Source organism: Garra rufa, chromosome 13 (genome assembly GCF_049309525.1).
Source record: "Garra rufa chromosome 13, GarRuf1.0, whole genome shotgun sequence".
NCBI lineage: Eukaryota > Metazoa > Chordata > Actinopteri > Cypriniformes > Cyprinidae > Garra > Garra rufa.
In genome coordinates this window covers 21,396,646-21,415,720 of record NC_133373.1, presented here as the reverse complement: position 1 = coordinate 21,415,720, position 19,075 = coordinate 21,396,646, and the positions used below count along the sequence as shown (strand labels likewise).

General features: G+C 54.0%; 33 non-coding genes across 33 annotated transcripts; 24 read left to right on the top strand and 9 right to left on the bottom strand.

Moving 5' to 3' along the window:
- Window positions 1–490: 490 nt before the first annotated feature.
- Window positions 491–563, top strand: trnah-gug (transfer RNA histidin (anticodon GUG)). The gene has a single exon. It is a non-coding gene; the product is annotated as a tRNA-His (tRNA).
- A 359-nt stretch (window positions 564–922) lies between these two features.
- On the bottom strand, window positions 923–1,037 carry LOC141283888 (U5 spliceosomal RNA). The gene has a single exon (XR_012338255.1). It is a non-coding gene; the product is annotated as a U5 spliceosomal RNA (small nuclear RNA).
- Window positions 1,038–1,878: 841 nt separating this feature from the next.
- On the top strand, window positions 1,879–1,960 carry trnas-uga (transfer RNA serine (anticodon UGA)). The gene has a single exon. It is a non-coding gene; the product is annotated as a tRNA-Ser (tRNA).
- A 194-nt stretch (window positions 1,961–2,154) lies between these two features.
- Window positions 2,155–2,227, top strand: trnak-uuu (transfer RNA lysine (anticodon UUU)). The gene has a single exon. It is a non-coding gene; the product is annotated as a tRNA-Lys (tRNA).
- Window positions 2,228–2,727: 500 nt separating this feature from the next.
- On the top strand, window positions 2,728–2,799 carry trnah-gug (transfer RNA histidin (anticodon GUG)). Its single transcript has one exon. It is a non-coding gene; the product is annotated as a tRNA-His (tRNA).
- A 359-nt stretch (window positions 2,800–3,158) lies between these two features.
- LOC141283884 (U5 spliceosomal RNA) lies at window positions 3,159–3,273 on the bottom strand. Its single transcript, XR_012338250.1, has one exon. It is a non-coding gene; the product is annotated as a U5 spliceosomal RNA (small nuclear RNA).
- Window positions 3,274–4,115: 842 nt separating this feature from the next.
- On the top strand, window positions 4,116–4,197 carry trnas-uga (transfer RNA serine (anticodon UGA)). Its single transcript has one exon. It is a non-coding gene; the product is annotated as a tRNA-Ser (tRNA).
- Window positions 4,198–4,391: 194 nt separating this feature from the next.
- On the top strand, window positions 4,392–4,464 carry trnak-uuu (transfer RNA lysine (anticodon UUU)). Its single transcript has one exon. It is a non-coding gene; the product is annotated as a tRNA-Lys (tRNA).
- A 500-nt stretch (window positions 4,465–4,964) lies between these two features.
- trnah-gug (transfer RNA histidin (anticodon GUG)) lies at window positions 4,965–5,036 on the top strand. Its single transcript has one exon. It is a non-coding gene; the product is annotated as a tRNA-His (tRNA).
- Window positions 5,037–5,395: 359 nt separating this feature from the next.
- On the bottom strand, window positions 5,396–5,510 carry LOC141283892 (U5 spliceosomal RNA). The gene has a single exon (XR_012338258.1). It is a non-coding gene; the product is annotated as a U5 spliceosomal RNA (small nuclear RNA).
- An 842-nt stretch (window positions 5,511–6,352) lies between these two features.
- Window positions 6,353–6,434, top strand: trnas-uga (transfer RNA serine (anticodon UGA)). Its single transcript has one exon. It is a non-coding gene; the product is annotated as a tRNA-Ser (tRNA).
- Window positions 6,435–6,628: 194 nt separating this feature from the next.
- On the top strand, window positions 6,629–6,701 carry trnak-uuu (transfer RNA lysine (anticodon UUU)). The gene has a single exon. It is a non-coding gene; the product is annotated as a tRNA-Lys (tRNA).
- Window positions 6,702–7,201: 500 nt separating this feature from the next.
- trnah-gug (transfer RNA histidin (anticodon GUG)) lies at window positions 7,202–7,273 on the top strand. The gene has a single exon. It is a non-coding gene; the product is annotated as a tRNA-His (tRNA).
- Window positions 7,274–7,632: 359 nt separating this feature from the next.
- LOC141283883 (U5 spliceosomal RNA) lies at window positions 7,633–7,747 on the bottom strand. Its single transcript, XR_012338249.1, has one exon. It is a non-coding gene; the product is annotated as a U5 spliceosomal RNA (small nuclear RNA).
- Window positions 7,748–8,588: 841 nt separating this feature from the next.
- trnas-uga (transfer RNA serine (anticodon UGA)) lies at window positions 8,589–8,670 on the top strand. The gene has a single exon. It is a non-coding gene; the product is annotated as a tRNA-Ser (tRNA).
- Window positions 8,671–8,864: 194 nt separating this feature from the next.
- Window positions 8,865–8,937, top strand: trnak-uuu (transfer RNA lysine (anticodon UUU)). The gene has a single exon. It is a non-coding gene; the product is annotated as a tRNA-Lys (tRNA).
- A 500-nt stretch (window positions 8,938–9,437) lies between these two features.
- On the top strand, window positions 9,438–9,509 carry trnah-gug (transfer RNA histidin (anticodon GUG)). Its single transcript has one exon. It is a non-coding gene; the product is annotated as a tRNA-His (tRNA).
- A 359-nt stretch (window positions 9,510–9,868) lies between these two features.
- On the bottom strand, window positions 9,869–9,983 carry LOC141283890 (U5 spliceosomal RNA). The gene has a single exon (XR_012338257.1). It is a non-coding gene; the product is annotated as a U5 spliceosomal RNA (small nuclear RNA).
- An 842-nt stretch (window positions 9,984–10,825) lies between these two features.
- trnas-uga (transfer RNA serine (anticodon UGA)) lies at window positions 10,826–10,907 on the top strand. The gene has a single exon. It is a non-coding gene; the product is annotated as a tRNA-Ser (tRNA).
- Window positions 10,908–11,674: 767 nt separating this feature from the next.
- On the top strand, window positions 11,675–11,746 carry trnah-gug (transfer RNA histidin (anticodon GUG)). The gene has a single exon. It is a non-coding gene; the product is annotated as a tRNA-His (tRNA).
- Window positions 11,747–12,105: 359 nt separating this feature from the next.
- LOC141283889 (U5 spliceosomal RNA) lies at window positions 12,106–12,220 on the bottom strand. The gene has a single exon (XR_012338256.1). It is a non-coding gene; the product is annotated as a U5 spliceosomal RNA (small nuclear RNA).
- Window positions 12,221–13,061: 841 nt separating this feature from the next.
- trnas-uga (transfer RNA serine (anticodon UGA)) lies at window positions 13,062–13,143 on the top strand. Its single transcript has one exon. It is a non-coding gene; the product is annotated as a tRNA-Ser (tRNA).
- Window positions 13,144–13,337: 194 nt separating this feature from the next.
- trnak-uuu (transfer RNA lysine (anticodon UUU)) lies at window positions 13,338–13,410 on the top strand. The gene has a single exon. It is a non-coding gene; the product is annotated as a tRNA-Lys (tRNA).
- Window positions 13,411–13,910: 500 nt separating this feature from the next.
- Window positions 13,911–13,982, top strand: trnah-gug (transfer RNA histidin (anticodon GUG)). The gene has a single exon. It is a non-coding gene; the product is annotated as a tRNA-His (tRNA).
- Window positions 13,983–14,341: 359 nt separating this feature from the next.
- Window positions 14,342–14,456, bottom strand: LOC141283882 (U5 spliceosomal RNA). The gene has a single exon (XR_012338248.1). It is a non-coding gene; the product is annotated as a U5 spliceosomal RNA (small nuclear RNA).
- An 840-nt stretch (window positions 14,457–15,296) lies between these two features.
- Window positions 15,297–15,378, top strand: trnas-uga (transfer RNA serine (anticodon UGA)). Its single transcript has one exon. It is a non-coding gene; the product is annotated as a tRNA-Ser (tRNA).
- A 194-nt stretch (window positions 15,379–15,572) lies between these two features.
- On the top strand, window positions 15,573–15,645 carry trnak-uuu (transfer RNA lysine (anticodon UUU)). Its single transcript has one exon. It is a non-coding gene; the product is annotated as a tRNA-Lys (tRNA).
- A 500-nt stretch (window positions 15,646–16,145) lies between these two features.
- On the top strand, window positions 16,146–16,217 carry trnah-gug (transfer RNA histidin (anticodon GUG)). Its single transcript has one exon. It is a non-coding gene; the product is annotated as a tRNA-His (tRNA).
- A 359-nt stretch (window positions 16,218–16,576) lies between these two features.
- LOC141283881 (U5 spliceosomal RNA) lies at window positions 16,577–16,691 on the bottom strand. The gene has a single exon (XR_012338247.1). It is a non-coding gene; the product is annotated as a U5 spliceosomal RNA (small nuclear RNA).
- An 840-nt stretch (window positions 16,692–17,531) lies between these two features.
- On the top strand, window positions 17,532–17,613 carry trnas-uga (transfer RNA serine (anticodon UGA)). Its single transcript has one exon. It is a non-coding gene; the product is annotated as a tRNA-Ser (tRNA).
- Window positions 17,614–17,807: 194 nt separating this feature from the next.
- trnak-uuu (transfer RNA lysine (anticodon UUU)) lies at window positions 17,808–17,880 on the top strand. Its single transcript has one exon. It is a non-coding gene; the product is annotated as a tRNA-Lys (tRNA).
- Window positions 17,881–18,380: 500 nt separating this feature from the next.
- On the top strand, window positions 18,381–18,452 carry trnah-gug (transfer RNA histidin (anticodon GUG)). The gene has a single exon. It is a non-coding gene; the product is annotated as a tRNA-His (tRNA).
- Window positions 18,453–18,811: 359 nt separating this feature from the next.
- On the bottom strand, window positions 18,812–18,926 carry LOC141283879 (U5 spliceosomal RNA). The gene has a single exon (XR_012338246.1). It is a non-coding gene; the product is annotated as a U5 spliceosomal RNA (small nuclear RNA).
- Window positions 18,927–19,075: the final 149 nt, after the last annotated feature.

Sequence of the window (19,075 nt, the reverse complement as noted above, 5' to 3'; positions counted from 1 at the left end):
AGTATAAGCATGCATAAAAAATACTGTTTTGAAAAATGTGTAATTAACATTTTGTGTAATTGTGTAATTAAAAACAAAATATAAAAAATACAATTAAAAATAAGATCATTAAAAAAAACTTATGTGCTGTAATGTAATTAAATGTAAACCTAAATAAAATTAATCTAAAAATTAAAATTCATTAGAAAACAACCACTAGATGGTGTTAAAGCTCAATGGCAGCACAAAATTACGTGTCAACACGTAGTTACGCGTTAACGCGTTTGTACAACACGTTTTGGCCCTAACGGCCTTCCATATGACGTCGCCCTGACATGGTTCGAGTCCTGCCGACTGCGCTGTTCGCTGGCGCTGAGGAGAAGCGGCCGGGCCCTTTTCTTCCGCATCCCTCGCACGGATTTGTGTGCCCTCTTTCCAACAGGAATAAAACACACCGCTGGCCCTTTTTGCATTCGGACGGCCGGCACCACCTAGCGTGAGCCAGTGGCGCGCCGTGATCGTATAGTGGTTAGTACTCTGCGTTGTGGCCGCAGCAACCCCCGGTTCGAATCCGGGTTACGGCAGACTTTTCGTGCACTGAGCTCCTTTCTGCCACCTCCATTTTTCGTACGGGTGCGGTGCCAGTTATACTATACCAACCACGCAGGCAGCGGACGCTGGCTTTCGGGGTCAAAAATGAAGGCTCGAAGCACACGACTCACTGATAGGGCCAAAAGAGCTAAAGCCATCTTTGTTTGAGCCCGTCCAGGGTTTGGATCCCGTCATGGACGAGAGAGCACTGTCTTTCCATGCTGGCTAAAGAAATTTGAAGTTGCGACACTGGAAGCACAAAGGCTGCAAACACAGACCATGACGAGGCGCGCTTCGTTCCACTGCACGCTGGCGGGTGGCCAGATTGACTCTGCTCTTGACACTCTAGTGTAGCTCTGCTGTGAGCAGAGCCTCCCAAAATACAGGTCACTCGCAAAGGTTCCCCTCCACGGAAATCTTTAGTAAAAGGCGAAAGATTTATGCGCTGATGAAGAGAAACTCGAGATGTATCTCTATGCCCTTGGACCTGTGCACTCCATGTGGTAAACCACTACGCTCACCAAGGGTAATCTAGGGTGCCGACACCTGCCAACATGATTTTCGTCACCCCCCTCACTCCAAATGGGAGGAGTAAAAGTTACGAAAGTCCCTTCCCTCACCCAGTATTCACAAACCCGATCAAGGCAATGTCATCTCTTTTTTCATGCCCCATATTAGAATACAAAAAAAAAAAAATGAAATGAAATAAAGCGGTCCAAATAATGATCCCCTGTAATGTGTAGCATTCAAGGTATTGAGAGACTTTAGCTCGTGGAGGGTCGATCTGGTATTTCATGGAGTAGGGGCTCGTTTTGGTAAGGTCGGTGCAGTCGCGTCGGCTGGGGGCGAAGGCCACCGTGCGCAACTCCTCGTTAGTGTAGTGGACAGTATCTCCGCCTGTCACGCGGAAGACCGGGTTCGATTCCCAGACGGGGAGACCTAGTTCTTTGCTGCCGTTGAACGACTCATCCAAAAGCTTTTGGTGCAGACAGAGGTCACAGAAGGAGCTCTGCTTCGAGGTCAACCGCAGCCGAAAGCATTGCGTTGGCCGGGAATCCAACCCGGGTCAACTGCTTGGAAGGCAGCTATGCTCACCACTATACCACCAACGCAGACGCTCGGTGCCGGATTTAAGCGGTCAGAAAAGAATGCTCGAATCCGGGTCACGGCAGCCCTTTGCCGTTGAGCGACGGGGACGTCCAGCTCCTTTTTGCCACCTCACCCTTCAGTTGGATTTTGCGCCTGAAGCTCGGCGGCATCCTGTGCTGCCCGCCTCCAGCCAAGAGAGCAGGCGTTCCCCAGACAGGCGTAGTCGTGGCCGAGAGGTTAAGGCGATGGACTTGAAATCCATTGGGGTCTCCCCGCGCAGGTTCGAACCCTGCCGACTACGGGCGGGCATTCGCCCTTTTGCCTTTAGCTTTCTGCGACGGTGGTTGGGCCTTCCAAGGCCTTCGGCCTTCGCTCTCTCTGCCGTAATTGCGTGCGGCATTTATCCCGTAGCGGCTGTGGCAAGAGAGCTTCTGCTGGGCGGCTTGTGAAGAAAGTATTCTTATATAAAACGTAAGAGGCGCACATAGCACAAGAGCCTGGATAGCTCAGTTGGTAGAGCATCAGACTTTTAATCTGAGGGTCCAGGGTTCAAGTCCCTGTTCGGGCGAAGGGCCATCTTCTTGTCGGCGGCCTCAGCTTGCTGTCGAGCCGGTCCAGCTCTGCCGTGTGGCGGCGTACGCTTAAAGTTGTGACAGAGTTCACATACAGTGTTTGTTATGCTTCCCCTTCATGAATCTTTCGTTGCTTGTGGTGGGCTGTTTTCCCCTTTAGGAGTTTTACGCTAGGAGAGTTCAGTAAAGCGGTAGCCAGTTCATGGTTTTTTCACCCAACTTTGAGGTCGACAACGGGACAGAGGACGACAGGGACGCCGTAGTCGTGGCCGAGTGGTTAAGGCGACGGACTAGAAATCCATTGGGGTCTCCCCACGCAGGTTCGAGTCCTGCCGACTGTGCTGTTCGCTGGCGCTGAGGAGAAGCGGCCGGGCCCTTTTCTTCCGCATCCCTCGCACGGATTTGTGTGCCCTCTTTCCAACAGGAATAAAACACGCCGCTGGCCCTTTTTGCATTCGGACGGCCGGCACCACCACCAAGCGTGAGCCAGTGGCGCGCCGTGATCGTATAGTGGTTAGTACTCTGCGTTGTGGCCGCAGCAACCCCGGTTCGAATCCGGGTCACGGCAGGATTTTCGTGCACTGAGCTCCTTTCTGCCACCTCCATTTTTCGTACGGGTGCGGTGCCAGTTATACTATACCAACCACGCAGGCAGCGGACGCTGGCTTTCGGGGTCAAAAAAGAAGGCTCGAAGCACACGACTCACTGATAGGGCCAAAAGAGCTAAAGCCATCTTTGTTTGAGCCCGTCCAGGGTTTGGATCCCGTCATGGACGAGAGAGCACTGTCTTTCCATGCTGGCTAAAGAAATTTGAAGTTGCGACACTGGAAGCACAAAGGCTGCAAACACAGACCATGACGAGGCGCGCTTCGTTCCACTGCACGCTGGCGGGTGGCCAGATTGACTCTGCTCTTGACACTCTAGTGTAGCTCTGCTGTGAGCAGAGCCCCCAAAAATACAGGTCACTCGCAAAGGTTCCCCTCCACGGAAATCTTTAGTAAAAGGCGAAAGATTTATGCGCTGATGAAGAGAAACTCGAGATGTATCTCTATGCCCTTGGACCTGTGCACTCCATGTGGTAAACCACTACGCTCACCAAGGGTAATCTAGGGTGCCGACACCTGCCAACATGATTTTCGTCACCCCCCTCACTCCAAATGGGAGGAGTAAAAGTTACGAAAGTCCCTTCCCTCACCCAGTATTCACAAACCCGATCAAGGCAATGTCATCTCTTTTTTCATGCCCCCGTATTAGAATACAAAAAAAAAAAATGAAATGAAATAAAGCGGTCCAAATATTGATCCACTGTAATGTGTAGCATTCAAGATATTGAGAGACTTTAGCTCGTGGAGGGTCGATCTGGTATTTCATGGAGTAGGGGCTCGTTTTGGTAAGGTCGGTGCAGTCGCGTCGGCTGGGGGCGAAGCCCACCGTGCGCAAATCCTCGTTAGTATAGTGGACAGTATCTCCGCCTGTCACGCGGAAGACCGGGGTTCGATTCCCCGACGGGGAGACCTAGTTCTTTGCTGCCGTTGAACGACTCATCCAAAAGCTTTTGGTGCAGACAGAGGTCACAGAAGGAGTTCTGCTTCGAGGTCAACCGCAGCCGAAAGCATTGCGTTGGCCGGGAATCCAACCCGGGTCAACTGCTTGGAAGGCAGCTATGCTCACCACTATACCACCAACGCAGGCGCTCGGTGCCGGATTTAAGCGGTCAGAAAAGAATGCTCGAATCCGGGTCACGGCAGCCCTTTGCCGTTGAGCGACGGGGACGTCCAGCTCCTTTTTGCCACCTCACCCTTCAGTTGGATTTTGCGCCTGAAGCTCGGCGGCATCCTGTGCTGCCCGCCTCCAGCCAAGAGAGCAGGCGTTCCCCAGACAGGCGTAGTCGTGGCCGAGAGGTTAAGGCGATGGACTTGAAATCCATTGGGGTCTCCCCGCGCAGGTTCGAACCCTGCCGACTACGGGCGGGCATTCGCCCTTTTGCCTTTAGCTTTCTGCGACGGTGGTTGGGCCTTCCAAGGCCTTCGGCCTTCGCTCTCTCTGCCGTAATTGCGTGCGGCATTTATCCCGTAGCGGCTGTGGCAAGAGAGCTTCTGCCGGGCGGCTTGTGAAGAAAGTATTCTTATATAAAACGTAAGAGGCGCACATAGAGCAAGAGCCCGGATAGCTCAGTCGGTAGAGCATCAGACTTTTAATCTGAGGGTCCAGGGTTCAAGTCCCTGTTCGGGCGAAGGGCCATCTTCTTGTCGGCGGCCTCAGCTTGCTGTCGAGCCGGTCCAGCTCTGCCGTGTGGCGGCGTACGCTTAAAGTTGTGACAGAGTTCACATACAGTGTTTGTTATGCTTCCCCTTCATGAATCTTTCGTTGCTTGTGGTGGGCTGTTTTCCCCCTTAGGAGTTTTACGCTAGGAGAGTTCAGTAAAGCGGTAGCCAGTTCATGGCTTTTTCACCCAACTTTGAGGTCGACAACGGGACAGAGGACGACAGGGACGCCGTAGTCGTGGCCGAGTGGTTAAGGCGACGGACTAGAAATCCATCGGGGTCTCCCCGCGCAGGTTCGAGTCCTGCCGACTGCGCTGTTCGCTGGCGCTGAGGAGAAGCGGCCGGGCCCTTTTCTTCCGCATCCCTCGCACGGATTTGTGTGCCCTCTTTCCAACAGGAATAAAACACGCCGCTGGCCCTTTTTGCATTCGGACGGCCGGCACCACCACCAAGCGTGAGCCAGTGGCGCGCCGTGATCGTATAGTGGTTAGTACTCTGCGTTGTGGCCGCAGCAACCCCGGTTCGAATCCGGGTCACGGCAGGCTTTTCGTGCACTGAGCTCCTTTCTGCCACCTCCATTTTTCGTACGGGTGCGGTGCCAGTTATACTATACCAACCACGCAGGCAGCGGACGCTGGCTTTCGGGGTCAAAAAAGAAGGCTCGAAGCACACGACTCACTGATAGGGCCAAAAGAGCTAAAGCCATCTTTGTTTGAGCCCGTCCAGGGTTTGGATCCCGTCATGGACGAGAGAGCACTGTCTTTCCATGCTGGCTAAAGAAATTTGAAGTTGCGACACTGGAAGCACAAAGGCTGCAAACACAGACCATGACGAGGCACGCTTCGTTCCACTGCACGCTGGCGGGTGGCCAGATTGACTCTGCTCTTGACACTCTAGTGTAGCTCTGCTGTGAGCAGAGCCCCCAAAAATACAGGTCACTCGCAAAGGTTCCCCTCCACAGAAATCTTTAGTAAAAGGCGAAAGATTTATGCGCTGATGAAGAGAAACTCGAGATGTATCTCTATGCCCTTGGACCTGTGCACTCCATGTGGTAAACCACTACGCTCACCAAGGGTAATCTAGGGTGCCGACACCTGCCAACATGATTTTCGTCACCCCCCTCACTCCAAATGGGAGGAGTAAAAGTTACGAAAGTCCCTTCCCTCACCCAGTATTCACAAACCCGATCAAGGCAATGTCATCTCTTTTTTCATGCCCCCGTATTAGAATACAAAAAAAAAAAATGAAATGAAATAAAGCGGTCCAAATATTGATCCACTGTAATGTGTAGCATTCAAGATATTGAGAGACTTTAGCTCGTGGAGGGTCGATCTGGTATTTCATGGAGTAGGGGCTCGTTTTGGTAAGGTCGGTGCAGTCGCGTCGGCTGGGGGCGAAGCCCACCGTGCGCAAATCCTCGTTAGTATAGTGGACAGTATCTCCGCCTGTCACGCGGAAGACCGGGGTTCGATTCCCCGACGGGGAGACCTAGTTCTTTGCTGCCGTTGAACGACTCATCCAAAAGCTTTTGGTGCAGACAGAGGTCACAGAAGGAGTTCTGCTTCGAGGTCAACCGCAGCCGAAAGCATTGCGTTGGCCGGGAATCCAACCCGGGTCAACTGCTTGGAAGGCAGCTATGCTCACCACTATACCACCAACGCAGGCGCTCGGTGCCGGATTTAAGCGGTCAGAAAAGAATGCTCGAATCCGGGTCACGGCAGCCCTTTGCCGTTGAGCGACGGGGACGTCCAGCTCCTTTTTGCCACCTCACCCTTCAGTTGGATTTTGCGCCTGAAGCTCGGCGGCATCCTGTGCTGCCCGCCTCCAGCCAAGAGAGCAGGCGTTCCCCAGACAGGCGTAGTCGTGGCCGAGAGGTTAAGGCGATGGACTTGAAATCCATTGGGGTCTCCCCGCGCAGGTTCGAACCCTGCCGAGTACGGGCGGGCATTCGCCCTTTTGCCTTTAGCTTTCTGCGACGGTGGTTGGGCCTTCCAAGGCCTTCGGCCTTCGCTCTCTCTGCCGTAATTGCGTGCGGCATTTATCCCGTAGCGGCTGTGGCAAGAGAGCTTCTGCCGGGCGGCTTGTGAAGAAAGTATTCTTATATAAAACGTAAGAGGCGCACATAGCGCAAGAGCCCGGATAGCTCAGTCGGTAGAGCATCAGACTTTTAATCTGAGGGTCCAGGGTTCAAGTCCCTGTTCGGGCGAAGGGCCATCTTCTTGTCGGCGGCCTCAGCTTGCTGTCGAGCCGGTCCAGCTCTGCCGTGTGGCGGCGTACGCTTAAAGTTGTGACAGAGTTCACATACAGTGTTTGTTATGCTTCCCCTTCATGAATCTTTCGTTGCTTGTGGTGGGCTGTTTTCCCCCTTAGGAGTTTTACGCTAGGAGAGTTCAGTAAAGCGGTAGCCAGTTCATGGCTTTTTCACCCAACTTTGAGGTCGACAACGGGACAGAGGACGACAGGGACGCCGTAGTCGTGGCCGAGTGGTTAAGGCGACGGACTAGAAATTCATCGGGGTCTCCCCGCGCAGGTTCGAGTCCTGCCGACTGCGCTGTTCGCTGGCGCTGAGGAGAAGCGGCCGGGCCCTTTTCTTCCGCATCCCTCGCACGGATTTGTGTGCCCTCTTTCCAACAGGAATAAAACACGCCGCTGGCCCTTTTTGCATTCGGACGGCCGGCACCACCACCAAGCGTGAGCCAGTGGCGCGCCGTGATCGTATAGTGGTTAGTACTCTGCGTTGTGGCCGCAGCAACCCCGGTTCGAATCCGGGTCACGGCAGGATTTTCGTGCACTGAGCTCCTTTCTGCCACCTCCATTTTTCGTACGGGTGCGGTGCCAGTTATACTATACCAACCACGCAGGCAGCGGACGCTGGCTTTCGGGGTCAAAAAAGAAGGCTCGAAGCACACGACTCACTGATAGGGCCAAAAGAGCTAAAGCCATCTTTGTTTGAGCCCGTCCAGGGTTTGGATCCCGTCATGGACGAGAGAGCACTGTCTTTCCATGCTGGCTAAAGAAATTTGAAGTTGCGACACTGGAAGCACAAAGGCTGCAAACACAGACCATGACGAGGCACGCTTCGTTCCACTGCACGCTGGCGGGTGGCCAGATTGACTCTGCTCTTGACACTCTAGTGTAGCTCTGCTGTGAGCAGAGCCCCCAAAAATACAGGTCACTCGCAAAGGTTCCCCTCCACGGAAATCTTTAGTAAAAGGCGAAAGATTTATGCGCTGATGAAGAGAAACTCGAGATGTATCTCTATGCCCTTGGACCTGTGCACTCCATGTGGTAAACCACTACGCTCACCAAGGGTAATCTAGGGTGCCGACACCTGCCAACATGATTTTCGTCACCCCCCTCACTCCAAATGGGAGGAGTAAAAGTTACGAAAGTCCCTTCCCTCACCCAGTATTCACAAACCCGATCAAGGCAATGTCATCTCTTTTTTCATGCCCCCGTATTAGAATACAAAAAAAAAAATGAAATGAAATAAAGCGGTCCAAATATTGATCCACTGTAATGTGTAGCATTCAAGATATTGAGAGACTTTAGCTCGTGGAGGGTCGATCTGGTATTTCATGGAGTAGGGGCTCGTTTTGGTAAGGTCGGCGCAGTCGCGTCGGCTGGGGGCGAAGTCCACCGTGCGCAACTCCTCGTTAGTATAGTGGACAGTATCTCCGCCTGTCACGCGGAAGACCGGGGTTCGATTCCCCGACGGGGAGACCTAGTTCTTTGCTGCCGTTGAACGACTCATCCAAAAGCTTTTGGTGCAGACAGAGGTCACAGAAGGAGTTCTGCTTCGAGGTCAACCGCAGCCGAAAGCATTGCGTTGGCCGGGAATCCAACCCGGGTCAACTGCTTGGAAGGCAGCTATGCTCACCACTATACCACCAACGCAGGCGCTCGGTGCCGGATTTAAGCGGTCAGAAAAGAATGCTCGAATCCGGGTCACGGCAGCCCTTTGCCGTTGAGCGACGGGGACGTCCAGCTCCTTTTTGCCACCTCACCCTTCAGTTGGATTTTGCGCCTGAAGCTCGGCGGCATCCTGTGCTGCCCGCCTCCAGCCAAGAGAGCAGGCGTTCCCCAGACAGGCGTAGTCGTGGCCGAGAGGTTAAGGCGATGGACTTGAAATCCATTGGGGTCTCCCCGCGCAGGTTCGAACCCTGCCGACTACGGGCGGGCATTCGCCCTTTTGCCTTTAGCTTTCTGCGACGGTGGTTGGGCCTTCCAAGGCCTTCGGCCTTCGCTCTCTCTGCCGTAATTGCGTGCGGCATTTATCCCGTAGCGGCTGTGGCAAGAGAGCTTCTGCCGGGCGGCTTGTGAAGAAAGTATTCTTATATAAAACGTAAGAGGCGCACATAGCGCAAGAGCCCGGATAGCTCAGTCGGTAGAGCATCAGACTTTTAATCTGAGGGTCCAGGGTTCAAGTCCCTGTTCGGGCGAAGGGCCATCTTCTTGTCGGCGGCCTCAGCTTGCTGTCGAGCCGGTCCAGCTCTGCCGTGTGGCGGCGTACGCTTAAAGTTGTGACAGAGTTCACATACAGTGTTTGTTATGCTTCCCCTTCATGAATCTTTCGTTGCTTGTGGTGGGCTGTTTTCCCCCTTAGGAGTTTTACGCTAGGAGAGTTCAGTAAAGCGGTAGCCAGTTCATGGCTTTTTCACCCAACTTTGAGGTCGACAACGGGACAGAGGACGACAGGGACGCCGTAGTCGTGGCCGAGTGGTTAAGGCGACGGACTAGAAATCCATCGGGGTCTCCCCGCGCAGGTTCGAGTCCTGCCGACTGCGCTGTTCGCTGGCGCTGAGGAGAAGCGGCCGGGCCCTTTTCTTCCGCATCCCTCGCACGGATTTGTGTGCCCTCTTTCCAACAGGAATAAAACACGCCGCTGGCCCTTTTTGCATTCGGACGGCCGGCACCACCACCAAGCGTGAGCCAGTGGCGCGCCGTGATCGTATAGTGGTTAGTACTCTGCGTTGTGGCCGCAGCAACCCCGGTTCGAATCCGGGTCACGGCAGGATTTTCGTGCACTGAGCTCCTTTCTGCCACCTCCATTTTTCGTACGGGTGCGGTGCCAGTTATACTATACCAACCACGCAGGCAGCGGACGCTGGCTTTCGGGGTCAAAAAAGAAGGCTCGAAGCACACGACTCACTGATAGGGCCAAAAGAGCTAAAGCCATCTTTGTTTGAGCCCGTCCAGGGTTTGGATCCCGTCATGGACGAGAGAGCACTGTCTTTCCATGCTGGCTAAAGAAATTTGAAGTTGCGACACTGGAAGCACAAAGGCTGCAAACACAGACCATGACGAGGCGCGCTTCGTTCCACTGCACGCTGGCGGGTGGCCAGATTGACTCTGCTCTTGACACTCTAGTGTAGCTCTGCTGTGAGCAGAGCCCCCAAAAATACAGGTCACTCGCAAAGGTTCCCCTCCACAGAAATCTTTAGTAAAAGGCGAAAGATTTATGCGCTGATGAAGAGAAACTCGAGATGTATCTCTATGCCCTTGGACCTGTGCACTCCATGTGGTAAACCACTACGCTCACCAAGGGTAATCTAGGGTGCCGACACCTGCCAACATGATTTTCGTCACCCCCCTCACTCCAAATGGGAGGAGTAAAAGTTACGAAAGTCCCTTCCCTCACCCAGTATTCACAAACCCGATCAAGGCAATGTCATCTCTTTTTTCATGCCCCCGTATTAGAATACAAAAAAAAAAAATGAAATGAAATAAAGCGGTCCAAATATTGATCCACTGTAATGTGTAGCATTCAAGATATTGAGAGACTTTAGCTCGTGGAGGGTCGATCTGGTATTTCATGGAGTAGGGGCTCGTTTTGGTAAGGTCGGTGCAGTCGCGTCGGCTGGGGGCGAAGCCCACCGTGCGCAAATCCTCGTTAGTATAGTGGACAGTATCTCCGCCTGTCACGCGGAAGACCGGGGTTCGATTCCCCGACGGGGAGACCTAGTTCTTTGCTGCCGTTGAACGACTCATCCAAAAGCTTTTGGTGCAGACAGAGGTCACAGAAGGAGTTCTGCTTCGAGGTCAACCGCAGCCGAAAGCATTGCGTTGGCCGGGAATCCAACCCGGGTCAACTGCTTGGAAGGCAGCTATGCTCACCACTATACCACCAACGCAGGCGCTCGGTGCCGGATTTAAGCGGTCAGAAAAGAATGCTCGAATCCGGGTCACGGCAGCCCCTTGCCGTTGAGCGACGGGGACGTCCAGCTCCTTTTTGCCACCTCACCCTTCAGTTGGATTTTGCGCCTGAAGCTCGGCGGCATCCTGTGCTGCCCGCCTCCAGCCAAGAGAGCAGGCGTTCCCCAGACAGGCGTAGTCGTGGCCGAGAGGTTAAGGCGATGGACTTGAAATCCATTGGGGTCTCCCCGCGCAGGTTCGAACCCTGCCGACTACGGGCGGGCATTCGCCCTTTTGCCTTTAGCTTTCTGCGACGGTGGTTGGGCCTTCCAAGGCCTTCGGCCTTCGCTCTCTCTGCCGTAATTGCGTGCGGCATTTATCCCGTAGCGGCTGTGGCAAGAGAGCTTCTGCCGGGCGGCTTGTGAAGAAAGTATTCTTATATAAAACGTAAGAGGCGCACATAGCGCAAGAGCCCGGATAGCTCAGTCGGTAGAGCATCAGACTTTTAATCTGAGGGTCCAGGGTTCAAGTTCCTGTTCGGGCGAAGGGCCATCTTCTTGTCGGCGGCCTCAGCTTGCTGTCGAGCCGGTCCAGCTCTGCCGTGTGGCGGCGTACGCTTAAAGTTGTGACAGAGTTCACATACAGTGTTTGTTATGCTTCCCCTTCATGAATCTTTCGTTGCTTGTGGTGGGCTGTTTTCCCCCTTAGGAGTTTTACGCTAGGAGAGTTCAGTAAAGCGGTAGCCAGTTCATGGCTTTTTCACCCAACTTTGAGGTCGACAACGGGACAGAGGACGACAGGGACGCCGTAGTCGTGGCCGAGTGGTTAAGGCGACGGACTAGAAATTCATCGGGGTCTCCCCGCGCAGGTTCGAGTCCTGCCGACTGCGCTGTTCGCTGGCGCTGAGGAGAAGCGGCCGGGCCCTTTTCTTCCGCATCCCTCGCACGGATTTGTGTGCCCTCTTTCCAACAGGAATAAAACACGCCGCTGGCCCTTTTTGCATTCGGACGGCCGGCACCACCACCAAGCGTGAGCCAGTGGCGCGCCGTGATCGTATAGTGGTTAGTACTCTGCGTTGTGGCCGCAGCAACCCCGGTTCGAATCCGGGTCACGGCAGGATTTTCGTGCACTGAGCTCCTTTCTGCCACCTCCATTTTTCGTACGGGTGCGGTGCCAGTTATACTATACCAACCACGCAGGCAGCGGACGCTGGCTTTCGGGGTCAAAAAAGAAGGCTCGAAGCACACGACTCACTGATAGGGCCAAAAGAGCTAAAGCCATCTTTGTTTGAGCCCGTCCAGGGTTTGGATCCCGTCATGGACGAGAGAGCACTGTCTTTCCATGCTGGCTAAAGAAATTTGAAGTTGCGACACTGGAAGCACAAAGGCTGCAAACACAGACCATGACGAGGCGCGCTTCGTTCCACTGCACGCTGGCGGGTGGCCAGATTGACTCTGCTCTTGACACTCTAGTGTAGCTCTGCTGTGAGCAGAGCCCCCAAAAATACAGGTCACTCGCAAAGGTTCCCCTCCACAGAAATCTTTAGTAAAAGGCGAAAGATTTATGCGCTGATGAAGAGAAACTCGAGATGTATCTCTATGCCCTTGGACCTGTGCACTCCATGTGGTAAACCACTACGCTCACCAAGGGTAATCTAGGGTGCCGACACCTGCCAACATGATTTTCGTCACCCCCCTCACTCCAAATGGGAGGAGTAAAAGTTACGAAAGTCCCTTCCCTCACCCAGTATTCACAAACCCGATCAAGGCAATGTCATCTCTTTTTTCATGCCCCCGTATTAGAATACAAAAAAAAAAATGAAATGAAATAAAGCGGTCCAAATATTGATCCACTGTAATGTGTAGCATTCAAGATATTGAGAGACTTTAGCTCGTGGAGGGTCGATCTGGTATTTCATGGAGTAGGGGCTCGTTTTGGTAAGGTCGGTGCAGTCGCGTCGGCTGGGGGCGAAGTCCACCGTGCGCAACTCCTCGTTAGTATAGTGGACAGTATCTCCGCCTGTCACGCGGAAGACCGGGGTTCGATTCCCCGACGGGGAGACCTAGTTCTTTGCTGCCGTTGAACGACTCATCCAAAAGCTTTTGGTGCAGACAGAGGTCACAGAAGGAGTTCTGCTTCGAGGTCAACCGCAGCCGAAAGCATTGCGTTGGCCGGGAATTCAACCCGGGTCAACTGCTTGGAAGGCAGCTATGCTCACCACTATACCACCAACGCAGGCGCTCGGTGCCGGATTTAAGCGGTCAGAAAAGAATGCTCGAATCCGGGTCACGGCAGCCCTTTGCCGTTGAGCGACGGGGACGTCCAGCTCCTTTTTGCCACCTCACCCTTCAGTTGGATTTTGCGCCTGAAGCTCGGCGGCATCCTGTGCTGCCCACCTCCAGCCAAGAGAGCAGGCGTTCCCCAGACAGGCGTAGTCGTGGCCGAGAGGTTAAGGCGATGGACTTGAAATCCATTGGGGTCTCCCCGCGCAGGTTCGAACCCTGCCGACTACGGGCGGGCATTCGCCCTTTTGCCTTTAGCTTTCTGCGACGGTGGTTGGGCCTTCCAAGGCCTTCGGCCTTCGCTCTCTCTGCCGTAATTGCGTGCGGCATTTATCCCGTAGCGGCTGTGGCAAGAGAGCTTCTGCCGGGCGGCTTGTGAAGAAAGTATTCTTATATAAAACGTAAGAGGCGCACACAGCGCAAGAGCCCGGATAGCTCAGTCGGTAGAGCATCAGACTTTTAATCTGAGGGTCCAGGGTTCAAGTCCCTGTTCGGGTGAAGGGCCATCTTCTTGTCGGCGGCCTCAGCTTGCTGTCGAGCCGGTCCAGCTCTGCCGTGTGGCGGCGTACGCTTAAAGTTGTGACAGAGTTCACATACAGTGTTTGTTATGCTTCCCCTTCATGAATCTTTCGTTGCTTGTGGTGGGCTGTTTTCCCCCTTAGGAGTTTTACGCTAGGAGAGTTCAGTAAAGCGGTAGCCAGTTCATGGCTTTTTCACCCAACTTTGAGGTCGACAACGGGACAGAGGACGACAGGGACGCCGTAGTCGTGGCCGAGTGGTTAAGGCGACGGACTAGAAATCCATCGGGGTCTCCCCGCGCAGGTTCGAGTCCTGCCGACTGCGCTGTTCGCTGGCGCTGAGGAGAAGCGGCCGGGCCCTTTTCTTCCGCATCCCTCGCACGGATTTGTGTGCCCTCTTTCCAACAGGAATAAAACACGCCGCTGGCCGTTTTTGCATTCGGACGGCCGGCACCACCACCAAGCGTGAGCCAGTGGCGCGCCGTGATCGTATAGTGGTTAGTACTCTGCGTTGTGGCCGCAGCAACCCCGGTTCGAATCCGGGTCACGGCAGGATTTTCGTGCACTGAGCTCCTTTCTGCCACATCCATTTTTCGTACGGGTGCGGTGCCAGTTAAACTATACCAACCACGCAGGCAGCGGACGCTGGCTTTCGTGGTCAAAAAAGAAGGCTCGAAGCACACGACTCACTGATAGGGCCAAAAGAGCTAAAGCCATCTTTGTTTGAGCCCGTCCAGGGTTTGGATCCCGTCATGGATGAGAGAGCACTGTCTTTCCATGCTGGCTAAAGAAATTTGAAGTTGCGACACTGGAAGCACAAAGGCTGCAAACACAGACCATGACGAGGCGCGCTTCGTTCCACTGCACGCTGGCGGGTGGCCAGATTGACTCTGCTCTTGACACTCTAGTGTAGCTCTGCTGTGAGCAGAGCCCCCAAAAATACAGGTCACTCGCAAAGGTTCCCCTCCACGGAAATCTTTAGTAAAAGGCGAAAGATTTATGCGCTGATGAAGAGAAACTCGAGATGTATCTCTATGCCCTTGGACCTGTGCACTCCATGTGGTAAACCACTACGCTCACCAAGGGTAATCTAGGGTGCCGACACCTGCCAACATGATTTTCGTCACCCCCCTCACTCCAAATGGGAGGAGTAAAAGTTACGAAAGTCCCTTCCCTCACCCAGTATTCACAAACCCGATCAAGGCAATGTCATCTCTTTTTTCATGCCCCCGTATTAGAATACAAAAAAAAAATGAAATGAAATAAAGCGGTCCAAATATTGATCCACTGTAATGTGTAGCATTCAAGATATTGAGAGACTTTAGCTCGTGGAGGGTCGATCTGGTATTTCATGGAGTAGGGGCTCGTTTTGGTAAGGTCGGTGCAGTCGCGTCGGTTGGGGGCGAAGCCCACCGTGCGCAAATCCTCGTTAGTATAGTGGACAGTATCTCCGCCTGTCACGCGGAAGACCGGGGTTCGATTCCCCGACGGGGAGACCTAGTTCTTTGCTGCCGTTGAACGACTCATCCAAAAGCTTTTGGTGCAGACAGAGGTCACAGAAGGAGTTCTGCTTCGAGGTCAACCGCAGCCGAAAGCATTGCGTTGGCCGGGAATCCAACCCGGGTCAACTGCTTGGAAGGCAGCTATGCTCACCACTATACCACCAACGCAGGCGCTCGGTGCCGGATTTAAGCGGTCAGAAAAGAATGCTCGAATCCGGGTCACGGCAGCCCTTTGCCGTTGAGCGACGGGGACGTCCAGCTCCTTTTTGCCACCTCACCCTTCAGTTGGATTTTGCGCCTGAAGCTCGGCGGCATCCTGTGCTGCCCGCCTCCAGACAAGAGAGCAGGCGTTCCCCAGACAGGTGTAGTCGTGGCCGAGAGGTTAAGGCGATGGACTTGAAATCCATTGGGGTCTCCCCGTGCAGGTTCGAACCCTGCCGACTACGGGCGGGCATTCGCCCTTTTGCCTTTAGCTTTCTGCGACGGTGGTTGGGCCTTCCAAGGCCTTCGGCCTTCGCTCTCTCTGCCGTAATTGCGTGCGGCATTTATCCCGTAGCGGCTGTGGCAAGAGAGCTTCTGCCGGGCGGCTTGTGAAGAAAGTATTCTTATATAAAACGTAAGAGGCGCACATAGCGCAAGAGCCCGGATAGCTCAGTCGGTAGAGCATCAGACTTTTAATCTGAGGGTCCAGGGTTCAAGTCCCTGTTCGGGCGAAGGGCCATCTTCTTGTCGGCGGCCTCAGCTTGCTGTCGAGCCGGTCCAGCTCTGCCGTGTGGCGGCGTACGCTTAAAGTTGTGACAGAGTTCACATACAGTGTTTGTTATGCTTCCCCTTCATGAATCTTTCGTTGCTTGTGGTGGGCTGTTTTCCCCCTTAGGAGTTTTACGCTAGGAGAGTTCAGTAAAGCGGTAGCCAGTTCATGGCTTTTTCACCCAACTTTGAGGTCGACAACGGGACAGAGGACGACAGGGACGCCGTAGTCGTGGCCGAGTGGTTAAGGCGACGGACTAGAAATTCATCGGGGTCTCCCCGCGCAGGTTCGAGTCCTGCCGACTGCGCTGTTCGCTGGCGCTGAGGAGAAGCGGCCGGGCCCTTTTCTTCCGCATCCCTCGCACGGATTTGTGTGCCCTCTTTCCAACAGGAATAAAACACGCCGCTGGCCCTTTTTGCATTCGGACGGCCGGCACCACCACCAAGCGTGAGCCAGTGGCGCGCCGTGATCGTATAGTGGTTAGTACTCTGCGTTGTGGCCGCAACAACCCCGGTTCGAATCCGGGTCACGGCAGGATTTTCGTGCACTGAGCTCCTTTCTGCCACCTCCATTTTTCGTACGGGTGCGGTGCCAGTTATACTATACCAACCACGCAGGCAGCGGACGCTGGCTTTCGGGGTCAAAAAAGAAGGCTCGAAGCACACGACTCACTGATAGGGCCAAAAGAGCTAAAGCCATCTTTGTTTGAGCCCGTCCAGGGTTTGGATCCCGTCATGGACGAGAGAGCACTGTCTTTCCATGCTGGCTAAAGAAATTTGAAGTTGCGACACTGGAAGCACAAAGGCTGCAAACACAGACCATGACGAGGCGCGCTTCGTTCCACTGCACGCTGGCGGGTGGCCAGATTGACTCTGCTCTTGACACTCTAGTGTAGCTCTGCTGTGAGCAGAGCCCCCAAAAATACAGGTCACTCGCAAAGGTTCCCCTCCACGGAAATCTTTAGTAAAAGGCGAAAGATTTATGCGCTGATGAAGAGAAACTCGAGATGTATCTCTATGCCCTTGGACCTGTGCACTCCATGTGGTAAACCACTACGCTCACCAAGGGTAATCTAGGGTGCCGACACCTGCCAACATGATTTTCGTCACCCCCCTCACTCCAAATGGGAGGAGTAAAAGTTACGAAAGTCCCTTCCCTCACCCAGTATTCACAAACCCGATCAAGGCAATGTCATCTCTTTTTTCATGCCCCCGTATTAGAATACAAAAAAAAAATGAAATGAAATAAAGCGGTCCAAATATTGATCCACTGTAATGTGTAGCATTCAAGATATTGAGAGACTTTAGCTCGTGGAGGGTCGATCTGGTATTTCATGGAGTAGGGGCTCGTTTTGGTAAGGTCGGTGCAGTCGCGTCGGCTGGGGGCGAAGCCCACCGTGCGCAAATCCTCGTTAGTATAGTGGACAGTATCTCCGCCTGTCACGCGGAAGACCGGGGTTCGATTCCCCGACGGGGAGACCTAGTTCTTTGCTGCCGTTGAACGACTCATCCAAAAGCTTTTGGTGCAGACAGAGGTCACAGAAGGAGTTCTGCTTCGAGGTCAACCGCAGCCGAAAGCATTGCGTTGGCCGGGAATCCAACCCGGGTCAACTGCTTGGAAGGCAGCTATGCTCACCACTATACCACCAACGCAGGCGCTCGGTGCCGGATTTAAGCGGTCAGAAAAGAATGCTCGAATCCGGGTCACGGCAGCCCTTTGCCGTTGAGCGACGGGGACGTCCAGCTCCTTTTTGCCACCTCACCCTTCAGTTGGATTTTGCGCCTGAAGCTCGGCGGCATCCTGTGCTGCCCGCCTCCAGCCAAGAGAGCAGGCGTTCCCCAGACAGGCGTAGTCGTGGCCGAGAGGTTAAGGCGATGGACTTGAAATCCATTGGGGTCTCCCCGCGCAGGTTCGAACCCTGCCGACTACGGGCGGGCATTCGCCCTTTTGCCTTTAGCTTTCTGCGACGGTGGTTGGGCCTTCCAAGGCCTTCGGCCTTCGCTCTCTCTGCCGTAATTGCGTGTGGCATTTATCCCGTAGCGGCTGTGGCAAGAGAGCTTCTGCCGGGCGGCTTGTGAAGAAAGTATTCTTATATAAAACGTAAGAGGCGCACATAGAGCAAGAGCCCGGATAGCTCAGTCGGTAGAGCATCAGACTTTTAATCTGAGGGTCCAGGGTTCAAGTCCCTGTTCGGGCGAAGGGCCATCTTCTTGTCGGCGGCCTCAGCTTGCTGTCGAGCCGGTCCAGCTCTGCCGTGTGGCGGCGTACGCTTAAAGTTGTGACAGAGTTCACATACAGTGTTTGTTATGCTTCCCCTTCATGAATCTTTCGTTGCTTGTGGTGGGCTGTTTTCCCCCTTAGGAGTTTTACGCTAGGAGAGTTCAGTAAAGCGGTAGCCAGTTCATGGCTTTTTCACCCAACTTTGAGGTCGACAACGGGACAGAGGACGACAGGGACGCCGTAGTCGTGGCCGAGTGGTTAAGGCGACGGACTAGAAATCCATCGGGGTCTCCCCGCGCAGGTTCGAGTCCTGCCGACTGCGCTGTTCGCTGGCGCTGAGGAGAAGCGGCCGGGCCCTTTTCTTCCGCATCCCTCGCACGGATTTGTGTGCCCTCTTTCCAACAGGAATAAAACACGCCGCTGGCCCTTTTTGCATTCGGACGGCCGGCACCACCACCAAGCGTGAGCCAGTGGCGCGCCGTGATCGTATAGTGGTTAGTACTCTGCGTTGTGGCCGCAGCAACCCCGGTTCGAATCCGGGTCACGGCAGGATTTTCGTGCACTGAGCTCCTTTCTGCCACCTCCATTTTTCGTACGGGTGCGGTGCCAGTTATACTATACCAACCACGCAGGCAGCGGACGCTGGCTTTCGGGGTCAAAAAAGAAGGCTCGAAGCACACGACTCACTGATAGGGCCAAAAGAGCTAAAGCCATCTTTGTTTGAGCCCGTCCAGGGTTTGGATCCCGTCATGGACGAGAGAGCACTGTCTTTCCATGCTGGCTAAAGAAATTTGAAGTTGCGACACTGGAAGCACAAAGGCTGCAAAAACAGACCATGACGAGGCGCGCTTCGTTCCACTGCACGCTGGCGGGTGGCCAGATTGACTCTGCTCTTGACACTCTAGTGTAGCTCTGCTGTGAGCAGAGCCCCCAAAAATACAGGTCACTCGCAAAGGTTCCCCTCCACGGAAATCTTTAGTAAAAGGCGAAAGATTTATGCGCTGATGAAGAGAAACTCGAGATGTATCTCTATGCCCTTGGACCTGTGCACTCCATGTGGTAAACCACTACGCTCACCAAGGGTAATCTAGGGTACCGACACCTGCCAACATGATTTTCGTCACCCCCCTCACTCCAAATGGGAGGAGTAAAAGTTACGAAAGTCCCTTCCC